Genomic DNA, 19,243 nt, shown 5'->3' on the forward strand with positions numbered 1-19,243 from the left:
CGAATCTGTAGATGCAACTGAGTCAATTTTGGCTTGCAAGGTCTCATGATTTTCATGATCAGTAGTTTGCAGTTCTTTTATGGCTGCTTCGTGATTCTGTAATACATTTTCATGCCGCGAAAAAATAGGTTGAAAATGCTCACAAATTTGTGTTTTTACGTCATTACAGACTTTTTGACATTTCGATTCAATGTTATGTAACTCATTAGTTAAATCTTCACGTGTTTGTTCAAGCGTGGTGTCTAACTTTTGAAGCTTTTTTTCCATTGTGACTAACGTTTGAAGATTTGGTTCCATTGTGTCTAACTTTTGAAGATTTTGTCCCATTTGTTTCTGATTTTGTTCAAGCGTTGTGTCTAACTTTTGTAGCCTTTGTCCCATTTGTTGCATTAACTGTAATAACAGTGCACTGGTGTCTGAAACATGTTCCTCAGTGCTTTTCGGCAGTGCATTTGAACCGGCAATATTCGCATTTTGAAAAGTAGAAAATGTGTCTTGATTTATTTGAGAAAATGGTGAGGACGCAAAATCTGAATCTACAGTATTTGCAAGATTGTGTCCTGTCATTGCGGAATCCTGAGGCGAGCTGTTGCCGACCGATCGATCGATAATGCTTCCCTGTTCACTAACTGTTTCAATGTCCACACCATTATTTGCAGCCCGCTCCATTTCCCTAAGTACAATTACCAAATTACTACTGTGAACATTAGTTAATTCATTACGTGGTGGCGCTAACGCACTGCTTTCGTCTTTACTGTCATTTCTCAGTTTACTTTGGAGCCTAGTATTACGTTTTCACATGCCGTTATAGTCACAATTTTTCACATGACAACACAGAAAAACACAATTTGTAGAGCAAAAATAAGAGAACACATTAACATAGCACTGAAAATAATATCTAGTTAATTGCAAGCGCAACTGCGAAATACTTCATGCAAAACTACATGCATTCCGCAACTATTTTACTGTACAACAATGAAAGACTGCTACTACAAAGGAAATTCTCTCTATGATTACGTGCTAGCAATAAACAAAAGCTACACTAATTACACAAACTACAAGGAAAAAATCTGAAGATTCCAGTGAGGTATCCTTGGCTAAGGGTCGACATATGAAACGTCCTCTTAAAACAATTATACATAACTGTGCTTAAACTGACACACAATATTTTTGGCGCAACGCAATCTGACTTTCAATAATCGCTACAAGAGAATGACCCTGACTAAATTAATCTATATGTTTCACAAATCACTTACCTCACGAAAATCTTCGTTACTCAAACTACTGCAATACAGCGAGCGCCACTACTGCCAGCTAAATATAAGATTCAAACTAAGGAAGGCACTAACTACTGATAGGCATAGTTAGCGAATGAAAGATTTTAATACAAAACAAACAATGTATTTACCTTAAGAGTCATAATATATGTATCAGTTCATGACATCCAGTCTTACAAATTTCAAAACTCTGCCATCTCTCTCCCCACATCCACCACTGCTGGCGGCTCACCTCCAACTGCGCAACGCTACGCGCTGTTAACATCCAGCTGCCGCTGCCCAACACTACAATGGCAGACAACAATGCAAACTAGCCACAGACTGCGCACAGCACAGCCAGTGAGTTTTCATACAGAGCGCTATGTGGCGTTACCAATAAGAAAACCTAAGCAGCCTACTTACACACTGTGTGATCAGAAGTATCCAGACACCATAAAAAATACGTTTTTCATATTAGGTGCATTGTGCTGCCACCTACTGCCAGGTACTCCATATCAGTGACCTCAGTAGCCATTAGACACAGCGAGAGAGCAGAATGGGACTCTCCGCAGAACTCACGGATCTCTAACGTGGGTGATTGGGTCTCACTTGTAACAGGCGTCTGTATGCGAGATGATCCCTGGGTCCAGTGTTTACGATGTACAGGCCGACCTCGTCTGTTGACTGGCAGAGACCGCCGACAGTTGAAGAGGGTAATGTGTAATAGGCAGACATCTATCCACACCATCACAGAGGAATTCCAAATTGCATTAGGACCCACTGCAAGTACTATTACAGTTAGGCGGGAGGTGGTAAAACTAGGATTTCGAGCGGCTGCTCTTTTGTCACACATCACGCCAGTAAATGCCAAAGGTCTCCTCGCTTGGTGTAAGGAGTGTAAACATTGGACGATTGAACAGTGGAAAAACGTAGTGTGGAGTGACGAATCACGGCACACAATGCAGCGATCCGTGTCAGGGTGTGGATATGGCGAATGCCTGGTGAACGTAATCTGCCAGCGTGTGTAGAACCAACAGTAAAATTCTGAGGCGGTGGTGCTATGGTGTGGTCGTGTTTTTCATGGAGGGAGTTTGCACCCCTTGTTTTGCTTTGCACTGTCACAGCACAGGCCTACATTGATGTTTTAAGCACCATCTTGCTTCCCACTATTGAAGAGCAATTCGGGGATGGCGATTGCATTTTTCAACACGATCGAGCACCTGTTCATAATGCCTGTGGCGCAGTGGTTACACGACCATTACATCACTGTGATGGACTGGCTTCCTTATAGTCCTGACCTGAATCCTGTAGAACACCTTTGGGTTGTTTTGCAACGCTGACTTCGTGCCAGGCCTCACCGACCGACATCGATACCTCTCCTCAGTGCCGCACTCCGTGATGAATGCGCGGCCATTCCACAAGAAACTTTCCAGCATCTGACTGAACGTATGCCTGTGAGAGTGGAAGCTGTCATCAAGGTTAAGGATGGGCCAACATCATAATGAACTCCAGCTTCACCGATGGAGAGCCCCATGAACTTGTAAGTCATTTTCAGCCGGGTGTTAGGATATTTTTGACCACATAGTGCATTTCAAATTTTTGCCTTGTGAGCTTGTTCTTGTCCATCTTGCTGATACGTCCACAAAATTTCATCCTCCTGTTTCTAAGGCCTCGTTATCGTTTCTATCTCTTTGTAGATCGCCCTTGTTGCCTTTTTTATCCAAATTCCTTCGCAATACTCTGGTCCACATACTTTTCTCATTTTACGCAGTATAGGGTGCTTGTGGTAGAACTATTGCCTTAGTTTGCATTGTAATGCCTTTCATATCCATTGACACAAATAAATTTTTGTAATAGTACTCCAAGTGAGCGTCTATGTCTTCTGTAATTTCGAGACTCTTTTTTGATTGTCAGTCCAGATCGTTGAATTATCTCTGCTAGATGTCTGAAATGATTAACTCGTACCACTTGCTCATATTTACGTGTAATGTGGAGATTATCTACAGGCTTGCTTTTCATGTATTGAGTCTTCTCGTAGGAGATTTGTAGGCCAGTTTACTGTGAGATTTTGTGAAGTTTCTCCAGTGCAAGTTTGCCTTATTCTCTAATGATGGTTAGAATGGAAAGGTCGCCCGCGAAAGCCAGAAACTTAACATTGAATCTCTGCTCATTTTTAATCGTGAGTTAATTTCCATTTCCCATGTACTCACAATTTTTCCCAGAATCATGTTAAAAAGAAGTGGGGACAGAACATCTCTTTGGCGGGCACCAGGATGACTATGAAAGGCTTCTAACCTTTGTCTCATGAATTTAGCTTTGGAGGTTGTAGCTGTTAATGTCTGTTGGATAATTGATCTTGAACTCCTGTAACTGTGGAATAATGTTTGTCTGTATATTGAATCATTAAAATCGACAAAAGTTACTACAGTGTTTCTATACCCTCTCATTGGCGAGATTGTCTTTAGATTCCATACCTGTTCAATGCAAGATGTACCTTTGCGAAACGCTGCCTCATAGTCTCAATTAATTGGTCCGCCTGTTCTTCTAGCCGACTTACCAGAGCTTTAGAAAGTATTTTGTGTACTAGAGGGAGCAGCGAAATTCCCCTGTAATTATTCGGATAAGTTTTCATTCCTTTTTGTGGAGAGGATGGATTAATGCACATTACCACTCTGCTTGTCTTTGTTCAGTTTCCGAAACGTTTGCTTGTGTAAAATTATGATAATTTAATTTCCATATTTCTTCTATTATTCCATCTTCCCTGGGAGTCTTGTTGTTCTTCAAGGAATTGATTATTTCCTTGAACTCTTTAAAAGATGGTGGTTTTAGAGAAGGATTGGATGGGGCTTTTCGAAAATCTAGTTGTTCTATCGTAGGTTCGCAGTTGAGAAGTGAGTAAAAATAATTCGCTAAATTTTGTGCTGGTTTCCAGTCATCCGTCAGGCCGACGAAAGCACAGATTAAGTGGTTGATAACGTGTCAGGTTTTCTCTGAGAATTCTATAAGAATTTTTGGTGCTCTTGATTTTTTTAAGCACGTTTATATAATATCTACGTTTTACTCCTCGTATTGCCGTAGATGGACTTTTCTGTATTCTCAAAAATTCCTGATATTTTTCTGGTGTTTTGTTGCTATTGGAAGTTTTCCATGTTTGTATTCTCTCTTGTGTTGCTTGATCACATGCACTATTCCACCACATGTGTTTCCACTCTCTTGGGGCTTTACCTAATCTCATAATGTTTTCTAGCACCTTCCCAAGTTCGTTCCAATTTGTCGTGTTTGTTTGCGTACTTTCCTGAAGAATTTTCCTCTTGCTGAGTTTCAGGTATTCTAGATCCATTCTGAATTTTTTATTCTTTTGTGGTTCTTTTTCTATTAGGTTGAGATGTAATCTTTGTAAGCAGGCTGTATAGGTTTTCTTATTGGTAACGCCATGTAGCGCTCTGTAGGAAAATCACTGGATGTGCTGTGTGCAGCCTGTGGCTAGTTTGCATTGTTGTCTGCTGTTGTAGTGTTAGGCAGCTGGATGTTAGCGCGTAGCGTTGCGCAGTTGGAGGTGATCCGCCAGCAGTGGTGGATGTGGAGAATAAAGATGACGGATTTTTGAGAGAGGATGATCTGGTCGTGTGTCCATCAGAGACAGTACATTTGTAAGACTGGATGTCATTAACTTTTGAACACTATTAAGGTAAATATATTGTTTTCTCTCTATCAAAATCTTTCATTTGTTAACTATGCCTATCAGTAGTTAGTGCCTTCAGTAGCTTGAATCTTTTGTTTAGCTGGCAGTAGTGGCGCTCGCTGTATTGCAGTAGTTCGAGTAACGAAGATTTTTGTGAGGTAAGTGATTTGTGAAAGGTATAGGTTAATGTTAGTCAGGGCCATTCTTTTGTAGGGATTTTTGAAAGTCAGATTCCGTTGCGCTAAAAATATTGTGTGTCAGTTTAAGCACAGTCTTGTATAATTTTTCAAAGGGGACGTTTCATATGACGATCCTTAGCCGAGGATACCTCACTGGAATCTTCTGATTTTTTCTTGTAGTTTGTGTAATTAGTGTAGCTTTTGTTTATTGCTGGCGCGCAATTGTAGAGAGAATCCCCTTTGTAGTTGCAGTTTTTCATTGTTGTACAGTAAAACAGTTGTGGCATGCACGTAGATTTGCACCAAGTATTTCGCAGCTGCGCTTGCAATTAACTAGATATTATTTTCGGTGCTATGTTAATGTGTCGTCTTAATTTTGCTCTTCAAACTGTGCTTTTCTGTGTTATCGTATGAAATATTGTGACAATTATGGCTTGTGAAACACACAATACTAGGCAGCAAAGTAAACTGAGAAATGACGGTGAAGACGAAAGCAGTGTGTTAGCGCCACCGTGTAATGAATTAACTAATGTTGAACATAGTAATCTGTTCACTGCACACGTTTCTGTTGGTCATAGTATATGCACAATATGTGAGAAGTTGGAACTGTTAGTGTTTGCACGTGTGAGTGCACAAGTGGTGGTTATGGACTTGCTATATTGTCCGCAAGACTCTCCGATGGTGATTGTGCACCTGCACAGTCACAACAGATGACTGCTGGCCGTCTCTAAAAGGACTACAGTGCATCTACACCTTTGATGACTCACCAATACCATTATTTCTACAAGGACTGCAGTGGGTCTGCACCTCTGGTGGCCCACCAATACCGTAATCTCTACCAGGACTACAGTGGGTCTACTGTGTGATGACCTACCTACCAATAATCTAAAAAACTTCGACTGACTCTGCTGTGGGTTTGCTCTGTTGTGGACCAATACCTGTCTGCATGTCAAGAGTCAGCGCTGTCTTTCTGTTGGAAGGACAACACTACTTCTTCAAGACTGCATTAAAATCCACTACTTCAGTGTGCATTGTCTTTTACTGCTCAGACTTTGAGAAAAAAAAACTGTAATTTAACTGTGATGAACGATCGGGACTGTCTTCATGGACTGAGAGAAAATTTTTAGATTTTGACCAACATTGTATCAATAAGTGTGTGCATATGATTCCTCTGTTATTGTAATTGTGAAATTTTTTTTAACAATTATGTATTGGCCAGGGCCCAAAACAAATTGTAAAATTCTTTTGTGGGGAGCATGGGGGCAATGTAAGTAGGCTGTTTAGGTTTTCTTATTGGTAACGCCACGTATCGCTCTGTATGAAAATCACTGGCTGTGATGTGTGCAGTCTGTGGCTAGTTTGCATTGTTGTCTGCCATTGTAATGTTGGGCAGCTCGATGTTAACAGCGCGTAGCGTTGCGCAGTTGGAGGTGAGCCGCCAGCAGTGTTGGATGTGGGGAGGTGAGATGGCGATTTTTGAGAGCAGATGATCTGGTCGTGTGTCCATAAGAGACAGTACATCTGTAAGACTGGATGTCATGAACTGATATATATATATATATATAACTATTGAACACTATTAAGGTAAATATGTTTTCTCTCTATCAAAATCTTTCATTTGTTAACTATGCCTATCAGTAGTTAGTGCCTTCAGTAGTTTGAATCTTTTATTTAGCTGGCAGTAGTGGCGCTCGCTGTATTGCAGTAGTTCGAGTAACGAAGATTTTTGTGAGGTAAGTGATTTGTGAAAGGTATAGGTTAATGTTAGTCAGGGCCATTCTTTCGTAGGGATTTTTGATAGTCAGATTCCGTTGCGCTAAAAATATTGTGTGTCAGTTTGCGTCAGTTTAAGCACAGTCTTGTATAATTGTTCAAAGAGGACATCTCATCTTTATTTGCAGCAAATGGTGGTCTGACTCAAATAATCCCTCTTCTGTTCTACATCACTCAAACTCGAGTTTGGTAATTTCCATGTTGCAAGTTTATTTGCAGGTTTAAGAAATTGTGTGGACATAACCTTTATATCAAAAGTATCTCAAAAATGTATTAACCTTTCACTATATTTATTTGTTTCCTTATGAGACGTGTGTTCTCCTGAATTTTTTCTCTTTGCCGTGTTGTGCATTGAAATGTTCTAATAGAATTTTCAAAAGATGTGCAAGGATTTTGTTGCGTTTTCCTCCAATAGTTCTTAAATGTCATCTGTTGCCTTTGGATCTCTTCTGTTGTTCTCTTTTGTCTGCGCATGTGAATTTATCAGTATGTATGCCTTGTTTCCAGGTTTTAGTGAGATTGTGGAGATTTTTTCTGATGGCGGAACGTCCGCGACTGAGCATTATAGCAGAGGTTGAAAATATCGCTTCAGTTGAGCTCATAGGCAGCACACCGCGCCTGGTACACGCGGCGCTCGGGGACCACAGCACAGCTACGACACCTGAGGATGGGATTATAACAGTCCTAAACCGGTTGTGTGAAAATGAAGTAATTTACAACCGAAGCAGTATTTTCAAACTCTAGTATTCCTCCTGATGTTGAGTTGAAGTTTATTACTGAATCTATAATGTGCCAAATGGTTTGGGTCTCTAGTTTTCCGTTGTAGATTCAGAAGTTTCCTGAATCAAAATGATTTTCATCGATAAATCGTGTTTCTTGAATCGCAAGGACTTTCCACAGTGTTTGTGAGCTGTTTGAATTTACCTATTTTGGAAAGTGTTTGCGCTGAGAGTTCCTTTCTGGTGGTTGGTTGTTTTTGGGGAAGGAGACCAGACAGCGAGGTTATCGGTCTCATAGGATTAGGGAAGGACGGGGAAGGAGGTCGGCCGTGCCCTTTGAAAGGAACCATCCCGGCATTTGCCTGGAATGATTTAAGGAAATCACGGAAAACCTAAATCAGGATGGCCGGACGCGGGATTGAACCGTCGTCCTCCCGAATGCGAGTCCAGTGTCTAACCACTGCACCACCTCGCTCGGTGAGTTCCTTTCTGTTTCGGTCTTAGAGATTTTGAGAAGCTCCTACTCTTCTGCACATAATTTTCCGGTCCCCCAGAATGCGATGATCAGGAAAATTCAGCCTAGTGACTGATGCCTAGGGTAGTGGAATTCTGTCCTTTTGTACCATAATACCTGTTTTGTGGTTATCTTCTGTGAAGATCGCATGTTTACAACTTGACTGTTCAGATCAAGAAGAGCTCGTATCAGCAGCATCAACTAGGTGAACAGACGCTGACCACTAATCGCAGGATTCCAGAACAGAAGATAGTGGATTTGTGCTGCGTCTACCGCCAGTTCCGCATTCACTGCCATTGAGATCTTAATCGTTACTCTGGCAAGGGGCCCTCACGAGGTACTATCACCCGGGCCAGGTTAACCATGATTTTTTTAACGAGGTGTTACTCCTTTCCCTCCCCTTTTCTCAGCCGGGCATGGGACCAGCTATGGCAGAGTTGTAAGCTAATATTTATTATTGAACAGTTTTCCTTCTCTTCATATGGGGTCGACACTGGCTACAGCCAGGCGACATTCCATATGGAACGCCAATTTTTCTCTCTCGTTAGGCGGGAAGTTAGCTCATTGTGTGAACTGAAAAACAAAACAGTAAGTGGGAGTTTAGGACGCTGTTTTCTAGAAATTTACAATGTGGGAAAACTTGGCATTGGGCGAGGTGAAAAGAAATCAGAGAAGTAGAAGTTTGAAATTTGGTTTTCTCAGAGCTGTACACAGTAAGGGAATTGGATCACGTATGAAAAGTTTGCTAGGTGGAGTGTTGGACTGCTGTTTCTTAGAAAGGTATCAGTTGCCAATGTTTAGCTGAACCTTCGCATTGATGAGGTACCTTTTGCTTATTTAGTACACTCTGGTTTTGGAGATGTGGGGAAGCGGACACTCTGGGTTGTGTCATGGATGAGGTCACACTGACTTAGGAGATGCGGAAGAAGGCAGACTTTCATTTTCGAGGGTCAGCCCAGCACATAACGCCTGATGAGTAGCTGTTTTCCAGAAAGCCTAGCAATAAGCAGGACTCGACTCTCCAACTCGTCAGCTCTGGTGAAAATACCTGGCGGCATATGCTACTTAGAAAGTAGAGGCCTTAGGCATTTCAGGGTTAATTACCTTAAACCTTGATTGGATTCCGTGCTTAAACACCTGGTCGAGAATTCGAGTGCTGAAGCATGACAAGCAAGCCGTGTCACTTATAGGTGGGTACCATATGTCCTGGCATAACTGGGTGGATCACTGCACACTCGGCCGTGGTTATCCTTTTCGAGAATGACCTGTTGCGGCCACAGTCATACCTCTCTCATTAATTCACATCGGCCTTTGCCAAATCAATCTACTTCAGATTTTAATTTTTTTCAATGGTAGTAATTAGCAGTTCCTTTCAGCCTGTATTTTATTAAGCACATGACTGTGTATTATTATTCTCTTGTTAATGTATGTGTTTTCAAGGAATAATTGGAATGAAATTGAGTCAATCCGGGCCAAGATTTTTAATTCAGTGGTTAGATGAACCACATACTACTTATTAAAAGTTTGATACTTTGTGTAAGAACCAACCCCTGAGATTCATTTGCGAGGTCCATCCTATTCATATTGTTCGATCCATTGTGCGATACATTCGTTTCCGCACCTGCCTACATTGGGAGCGATCTGTCTCTCAGTCGGTCCAATCAGTGCAGAATATAGCTGCCAGAACGCTTGTTAGATCGGTTGGCGTGTTACAGCACCTCTCCCAGAAATGACAGTGTACGATTCATGTGAACCATGGAAAATCTGAACAGAAATAGACATAGCAAGTAGAAGCAAATGGCAGTAGAGAAATACGGGACACTATCTTGAAAACGATTATTCGAATTATGCACCTGAATTAAAATAAGCATCGCTATGGTAAATTTCATTGTTAGCAATTCGTTTAGCACTGTTTTAGCATTCAGGGAAAACGTCTTCCGTAATATTTGTTTTAAAACCAATTGCAGAAAAGTGGTGTTACTGCGGTGCTATTCAAAACCGTGTAAATTAACACTTTAAACAAGGGTTTTGTTCACGGCTTCGCCCCTGTACGGTTATGCCACATTTATAGGGTTGGCAGGTCTCGCGTATTTCCCAGGTTTTCATGTGTTTTGACCTTATATTTTTCAGTCTCACGTATCTGAGTACATTTCTCCCGCATTTCACTCCACTATAGTATTTTGTGTTTGAGATGTTACATTTTTCGATTTTTTATCATTTCAGCTTAGATTATCGAAGTATTCTGAGCGACACATCAAAGCTTTGTTCCGAAGTTGTAATGAACCAACCACGCGGCGCATTAGTATCACTGCCAACATTATATGAGTTTTACAGGCATATACTTAAGTGTGCATGAACGTACATTTATGTTGGTATTAGGTTCTACAACTGCCGCACGGAATAAAATTATTAGATCGGTTAAGCTAGAGGTCGTAAGTTGAAGATACGGAATCTCCCGTATTTTAGGTTAGGAAACCTGGCAACCCTACACATTTATTTCGGACATACATACAGTTCACATAAATTTAAAGTATTTTACACGTATCTGTGCACATATTTCGTCAGTATCTCCAGCGTATTCCGCCCTTATGGTTCATCTGAATGGCGAGAGAATTTGTTATTCTGACAGTCTTCCTGATTGGCGTTTCGAGTAAAAGGCCAGTTGCGGGCAAGTTCGATTCTCCGCTGATTTGTGCCGTGCGTCCCTAGCGAGAGTACTAAATCTGTCTGTATATTAAGCATTAATTATCTGGCCCGAAAAACAGTGGCAAAATTATTGGCTTGCTGCAGCGCTGCTTCTCACGATGTGGTTCATAAACTCAACAGTGAAAATAAATGACAGATTGCGCTTTATACATTTGAAGTATCTGAAGATAACCAGTTACAGGGTATAAATACCAACATGTCGTTTCCGGACATTTCTACATATCACCCCTTCCCATCGACACCCACACACTAGTGGTAGTAGTGGTGTTACACTCTGTTCACAGTAAATAAAATAATATGAATAATACTGTCATTTAGCGTAACTACCCAACAGTGAAAATATAATACAATGTGACAAACCTATAACCTTTCAATAATTGACAGTCAAGTTAACCTGGTAAATTTTGGACGTCAGCAACGCTGCGTCATGGCCCTGACACATCATTCTGAATAAGCTGAAAAATCTTACCTTAATTAGGTCGCCGGATAACGCGTATATATCTGCTCCTATAAGAAATTTTTCCTGGCGCAGCTAAGTGCAATGCTGGCCGATAGATTTGTCATATATAAAAGGGAAGAACTGATTTTTCTTTTCAATAATCGGGATAGCCAAGGATTGGAGAAATTATTGAATTGCTTAAATTGAGATTAATGTCAAAAGTTACTTTTTATGAGAAAGATTATTAATGTCAAAAGTTACTTTTTATGAGAAAGGTTATTATTAACAGATTTTTTCAAACATTTACATGGGACCTGATTAACAATACTACATATGCGCGACGCTGCTTTTACCTTATCCTACAACGCTCAGGCTCTGCCATCGCTACACACGACCGGCCCAGCCAACACGATACACCAGACACGACTGCTCGCTACCAACCACTAACTGCTACTGCTACACAGTTCCTACTGCAGTCAATAGTACTCTTTGGTCTCAGATTCTCTTCTAGCTTACATATCGCAGGCAGCGCATGAGCAATACTTCGAAATTACATCAGCTCGAGTGCGCTAGCAACAAGTTCTCTAATTATGGACCTCTTACAATACATATAATGGGTTATATATATATATATATATATGAGTTGGTTTCAACTGATTTATGCGCTCCTGTGCTACGTTTTTCTGTCACGCCTTTTTACCTCAAATGCCCAGCCATGTAGGTGCTAGGGGTGTCTTAGAGTGACAGTCAATTTTTCCAGATAGAAATTGATACGTGAACCAGTTTTGGTAGAAATTGTTTGAGCCCTTATACAGTTATGTTGATATGTCACTGTGTTTGCACCCTGCTCCTCTACACCCAACTCTAGACGTGAATCGACATCGTGCCTGTTACCAGTAAGTCTAGCTGCCCCGATAACTATGGATTTGATACTAATACCGGTCGTTATAGAATATTTCAACATGTCTCCTCGTGTCATCCCCACAACCACCCCGTGGTTGTTAAGGTACATTACCCCCACAATATTTTTATACAGATGATTAAAGAAACAATGTGCTATATGAAGAAAATTCGATTGAAATTGCACCAGGTGTTACTGAGTTAAGCTTCTATGTTAAACCCCTTTTCATCCTCACCCACACTGGGTGCGAAAAACATCTCACCAAAGTTTCATTTTAATCGGATAAATGGCATGAGAACGTGTAGAGGACGAACAAACAAATATTCATTGTTGTATTTAGATGTTAATAATCGGTGTGAGCTAATGTTTCTAAAGTTGTGCAGGAAATGTCATGGGATGTTAAATGGAACGGGAAACTATATACGTAAAAGGCACTCACTTAAAAATAAAGTGGTTTTTCGGATGAGAAGCGGTGCTAAATACCATGCACATTGTTTCAAAGTCCGTAAAACTAATTCAGCCTAGCCATTCGTGACGTGTGTAAATGTAACCACTGAGCGCTGTGCGCCGTGCTCCGCATTAACGGTGAGTTGAAGGGACACGTAAAACAGATTAAATTGAGTAAATAGGAACTATTCTGTGGAAAATGTTGAAATGGGGAAATTGAATGAAAACTAATGTCACAGAGGACTTGATAGTTTGTGAGTAAAATCAGAGACGTAAGGAACCAAAATGTTAAGTAAAACTACCAGATAAATCGAAGTAGCTAAAGCGACCATAGAACAAGAAAACAACTGATTTACTGAAAACAGAAGGGAAAGTTCGGGAAGAACAGACGACTAATGTGTCGATTTCTATGACGGTATTAAAAATATGTGTTTTCCCAGGAATCGAGTATTGAGATACAGACCAATATACACCACATGATTTTACGACATGAAATATTTCTAGAAATATTTGCTCATTGATTAAGTCGGGGTTAACATAATGCTATAAAGCTTATATAGATTTGGAAAATCAAACTGCTTCTTGTTTCATGTTTTAGTATTGTAATAATGCAAGTCTATTCCAATGTTTTGAGCGTTCTCTGGCTTATCGTGTTGACTACACTCCTTACCTTTCCACTTTAATGTCGAGTGCCACTCGACATCGCGAAATTTGTTTTCCGCTCCGATGTCGAGCCTCATTCGGCACGACTTTTCGAAGCTCTCAGACATATTTTGAGTCTACTAGGCATTAGTGCTGCAGTGTGCTGCCATCTAGGAGAACTGGTGTTAACTCGATGTCGAACAGTAGCGGCTGTGTTAAGTCAAAGATTGTAATTATTACGTTCAAGTCGCTCGAAATGGCTAGTTCTTTAAGTACAATGCTTTCTGAGGAAGAGATTTTAGATCTTTTAGAGCAATCTCTAAGTGAAAACGAGAGTGAAAATGATTTTGATTATGATAGTGATTCATTTCAAAACAATTCGAGTGACAATTACGAAGAAATCAGTGACAATGTGATTGTTTCTAGTGATTCAGCAGAGGATTCGTGGCGAATGTGGAACGACACTGACACTGACGTCACAGATTTTCCTTTTGACGAATCAAAGTGTGGTTTTATAACAGACAGTAGTTCTGTTCCATCATCGCCCGTCGGATTATTTCAATTATTTTTATAGATAAGCTATTTCAACAAATAGCAGATGAAACGAATAGGTATGCTACATCAAAAATACGTAGAATGACACCACTTCCACAACATTCTGCATGTTCGGACTGGAGAAATGTTACCATGGAAGAAATGAAACGCTTCCATGGTGTGCTACTGAATATGGCACTACAAAAGTGTAAGAACTTGCAGGACTTTTTTTCAAAAGAATGGTTACAATCATCCAACTTCTTTCCAGACTGTTTTAGTCACCGACGATTTATGCAAATTTTCTGGGCACTTCACGTTTCTAATCCGACGAGTGTATTATTCAAAATATACAATCCTCAAATACCAACAAAATGGGGACTCAGAGTTTATCTAATTTCGGATTCATCAAATGGTTATATCTGCAATTTGATACCCTGTTTTGACCCTGTAACACCAGAGTCATTGATCTGTCCACACTTGAAGTTTTCTGAGAGAATAGTTCTTCAGCTGCTAGCTAATATCAGAAATGCTACAGAGCAATCAGGGTATCATTTGTACGCTGACCGTTTTATACTAGTGTTGCATTATCTGATGAGCTGTTGAAACAGAACATGCATCTCAGAGGAACGATTCAGGCTAATCGCAAAAACCTTCCAGCTGCAATCAAGAAAGGAGCTCTGCGTCTAAGGAAGCACGAAATAAAATGACTCCGCAACAACAAAATGATGGTTCTGGCATGGCAAGATAAACGAAAAGTTCTCATGCTTTCTACAAAAGCCAATAACTCAGTGTCACTTATAGAAACGAGAAACAGAAAGGAAAGGGAAGAAATAAAAAAAATGGTTCAAATGACTCTGAGCACCATGGGACTTAACATCTGAGGTCATAAGTCCCCTAGAAGTTAGAACTACGTAAAACCTAACTAACCTAAGGACATCACAAACATGCATGCCCGAGGCAGGATTCGAACCTGCGACCGTTGCGGTCGCGGGGTTCCACACTGAAGCGCCTAGAACCGCTCGGCCACACTGGCCGGCGAAAAAATAAAGAAGCCAAATGTGATTATTGATTATACTTCAAAGATGGGTGGAGTTGATCTATCTGACAATTTTATTTCCAGTTACGGTTTTCTAATGAAAAGTCTCAAGTGGTGGCGGAAACAGTACTTCTGGCTGTTGAAGGTAGGACTTGTAAACAGCTATTTACTATACAAGAACCACTGTGAGAAAAACAACTTGACAATACCGTCTCAGAAAGCATTCCGAAAAAGTGTTATAAGAGGATTAGTTGCCGAAGAAAGAACTCAAGGACAGAAACGAGGACGGCGTTCAAATTCTGATGACGAGGAACGCTTGAATGGAAAGTTGCACATTATCAACAAGCTTCCTGGGAACAATCATAAGGATTGCGGTGTGCTCAGACAGAAAAAAGAAAGGTGGCAGGCGTGAAACTGTGTATTACTGCGAAACGTGCTCACGAAACCCAGCTCTCCACCCTGAACAGTGTTTCAAAAAATACCACACAATGGAAAGTTTTGTACTGCAAAAGTTTACGTAAATATATGAATGAAAGCACACATTTTGTTTTAATGTATACCCCAATTGTTGGCCAGCGGCCACATTGTTTCCACAAAGAGATCCGCACAAATCTCTGAGGTACACTGCCGCCCAGGCGGCGGCGATTTAAATAAGAACGCGTGGAGGCGCCCTGTGTCTGCCTTACGGAGTGCAATATAGATTTGGAAAAATCAAACTGCATCTTGTTTCATGTTTTAGTATTATAACAATGCAAGTCTATTCCAATGTTTTGAGCCTTCTTTGGCTTCTCGTGTTGACTACACTCCTAAGGTGTCTCCGATCTCCTTCGTCAAGCGCACGTCGCAAAAGCGAAAAATTAAGTTCTCTGCTCTGTCAGTTTCTCCAGCCCTATTTTTCAACTGTGCAATTTGCAGTTATTCTTATCCTATAAGAATAAAAGTACAAAGAACGTGACATGCCGAAACTAAACGATCATCTTGAGCAATCGGCACTAGCCGAATTAATGCATACTACTATTACAAATTCACAACATTAGTATTCTGCGATATTTACGTTGTCTTTCAATGACTAGAGCTTATTTTATACAACTCCTTTCATAGAAAAGTACAGTCACTCTCTACATGATTTTGACCGTGATCAAGTGACGAATGGATATTAAGAAGTGACTTCTGAAATTTTCCCGGCGTATTTGTTCTTCTAATAATTTCCGGGTATGCAGCCGGATCCCGTCGACATTCTGCCACGATATTTCGGCCCAGAGACGTCCGGCCATCATCAGGTGAGTACACAACTACTGAAGAGCCCAGGTGCAGTCGCGGTATTTATACCGATTCTCGCGCACGTGTTGACATGCGCGGCATAGCCGAGTTGTACGTGCTGCCCTCGGTGGTGAAAGTAAAAGATCATCTAGTCATTGAGTATCGAATGACGCTGTCTATTCCGCTGTGAATGTATAATTTTAATAACAGGATTCCAAGTTTTATCCAGTTGAAAGCCGTTGTCACGATTTATAAGATTATCGGCAAGACGTATTTCCACTGATTCCTTGATTACGGAATCCCAAAATCCTGAAACCGGAGCTAAAATTTTTGTTCCATTGTATTCCATTGAATGTCCCAATGAAATACAGTGCTCTGCTACTGCCGATTTTGACGGTTGCCGCAGACGGGTGTATCTTTCATGTTCTGTACATCGTTCATGGACAGTTCTTGTCGTCTGGCCAATATATGCAGAGCCACATTCACAGGGAATTTTGTAGACGCCTGCTTTCTTCAGTTGTAAATCGTCTTTAACGGATCCAACCAGGGCCCGGTTCTTTGCTGGTGGACGGAAGATAACCTTGATTTTATTCTTCTTCAGTAATCGGCCTATTTTCGACGACACATTCCCGGCGTATGGAAGAAACGCAGTTGATTTAAAGTCGTCATCAGCGTCCTCAGTGCGCTGCTTCTTGTTATGACAGTTGCGCATGGCCTTTCTTATTTGGCGTGAAGTGTAGCCATTCTCTTTAAAAACCTTCTCCAAGTGTTGTAATTCTGCGTGGAGGTTTTCATCGTCCGATATTACATGCGCTCGATGTATTAAGGTACTGAGAACGCCGGCTGTTTGTGCTGGGTGGTGGCAGCTTGACGCCTGGAGATACAGATCTGTGTGAGTCGGTTTCCTGTACACAGAATGTCCTAATGACCCATCATTTTTACGGCATACTAGCACGTCTAGAAATGGTAAAGTGCCATCTTTTTCAAACTCCATCGTGAATTTGATGTTCTCATGTAAAGAGTTTAAATGATGAAGGAATTTCTCCAGTTCCTGTCTGCCATGAGGCCATACAACAAAAGTATCATCTACGTACCGCCAGAAGACCGTAGGCTTTAAGACAGCAGACTCAAGTGCTTTCTCCTCAAAGTCTTCCATAAAGAGATTAGCTACCACAGGGGACAAAGGGCTCCCCATGGCGACGCCGTCTGTTTGTTCAAAGAATTCGTCATTGAATAGAAAGTACGTTGAGGAGAGTATATGTTCAAACAAGGCCGTCATTTCTGCACTGAATAAGTTACCAATAAGATGTAACGATTCCATTAAAGGCACTTTGGTAAATAGTGAGACCACATCAAAGCTGACTAATAAATCCGAACTGCTAAGCTTAACTTCCTTCAAGCGACTGACAAAATCCTCGGAATTACGTATATGGTGGCAACACTTACCCACATACGGCTTTAGTAGTGAGGCCAGATATTTTGCTGTAGAATAGGTGGCAGCACCAATATTACTCACTATTAATCGTAGTGGGACACCATCCTTGTGTATCTTGGGAAGACCGTAGAGTCTTGGTGGTACTGCATTGTGTGGTCTCAATCTCTTGATAATTTGTTCAGGTAGAGAACAGTCGTTCAAAAGGGTAGCAGTTTTCCTTGATATTCGGCTTGTTGGGTCCTTTTCAATTCTGCGGTACGTGGAATCATTTAGCTGACAATATATCTTCTCGTTGTAGGCTTCCCTTGTCAGAAGAACTGTGGCGTTACCCTTATCCGCAGGCAGTACGACTGTGCTAGTATCTTCTCTGAGGCTGCGGAGAGCAGCTCTTTCAGCTGGCGAGATGTTACTCCGTTGTGGCGCACATTTCAACAACGTTCGGCAAGATTCACGTCGAATTTCGTCTGCATTATCCGCAGGGAGACGTCTAATAGCTTCCTCAATGGAACTGATGAAATCCGTTAAAGGCAGTGAAACAGGAGTAGGGGCGAAGTTTAAACCTTTCGCAAGCACTGACATCGTCGCATCGTCAAACGATTTCTCCGTAAGGTTCACCACGGATCGTCCAGAGGTAGCTTCTTGCGGCTTTCGTGTTGCGAGTTGGCTAAACTTCGCACTTTGCCTGTTCGTACTGTTTCTGTGAGCCCAATCTGCCTTGGCCCAAGATACACCGTCAATCCAGTCCCAGCTAAGGGAAGAACATCTTGCTGCAATCTTCAGATGTAAATAATATAAATTCCTGGCAACAGTGTCTAACTCACGACGCGTATAACGGATTCGTTCTCTTAATAAAGCCAGACTCGCCTTGCGTTTTATATTGTTGGCGGCCACACTGTTAATAAAATGAACAACTCTGGCGAAAGTTGGAATCAAGTTATTGTTTCTACATTTCAGTAAAAAATTTAGTGAACACAGCAACCTGGCTCTTTTCTCGCGTAATTTATCCAGTACGTGGATATCCTGAACCATCTCCTCCCCGTAAAGGTATTTGATGTGACTTCTGAAATTTTCCCGGCGTATTTGTTCTTCTAATAATTTCCGGGTATGCAGCCGGATCCCGTCGACATTCTGCCACGATATTTCGGCCCAGAGACGTCCGGCCATCATCAGGTGAGTACACAACTACTGAAGAGCCCAGGTGCAGTCGCGGTATTTATACCGATTCTCGCGCACGTGTTGACATGCGCGGCATAGCCGAGTTGTACGTGCTGCCCTCGGTGGTGAAAGTAAAAGATCATCTAGTCATTGAGTATCGAATGACGCTGTCTATTCCGCTGTGAATGTATAATTTTAATAACAGGATTCCAAGTTTTATCCAGTTGAAAGCCGTTGTCACGATTTATAAGATTATCGGCAAGACGTATTTCCACTGATTCCTTGATTACGGAATCCCAAAATCCTGAAACCGGAGCTAAAATTTTTGTTCCATTGTATTCCATTGAATGTCCCAATGAAATACAGTGCTCTGCTACTGCCGATTTTGACGGTTGCCGCAGACGGGTGTATCTTTCATGTTCTGTACATCGTTCATGGACAGTTCTTGTCGTCTGGCCAATATATGCAGAGCCACATTCACAGGGAATTTTGTAGACGCCTGCTTTCTTCAGTTGTAAATCGTCTTTAACGGATCCAACCAGGGCCCGGTTCTTTGCTGGTGGAC

Source organism: Schistocerca gregaria, chromosome 5 (genome assembly GCF_023897955.1).
Source record: "Schistocerca gregaria isolate iqSchGreg1 chromosome 5, iqSchGreg1.2, whole genome shotgun sequence".
NCBI lineage: Eukaryota > Metazoa > Arthropoda > Insecta > Orthoptera > Acrididae > Schistocerca > Schistocerca gregaria.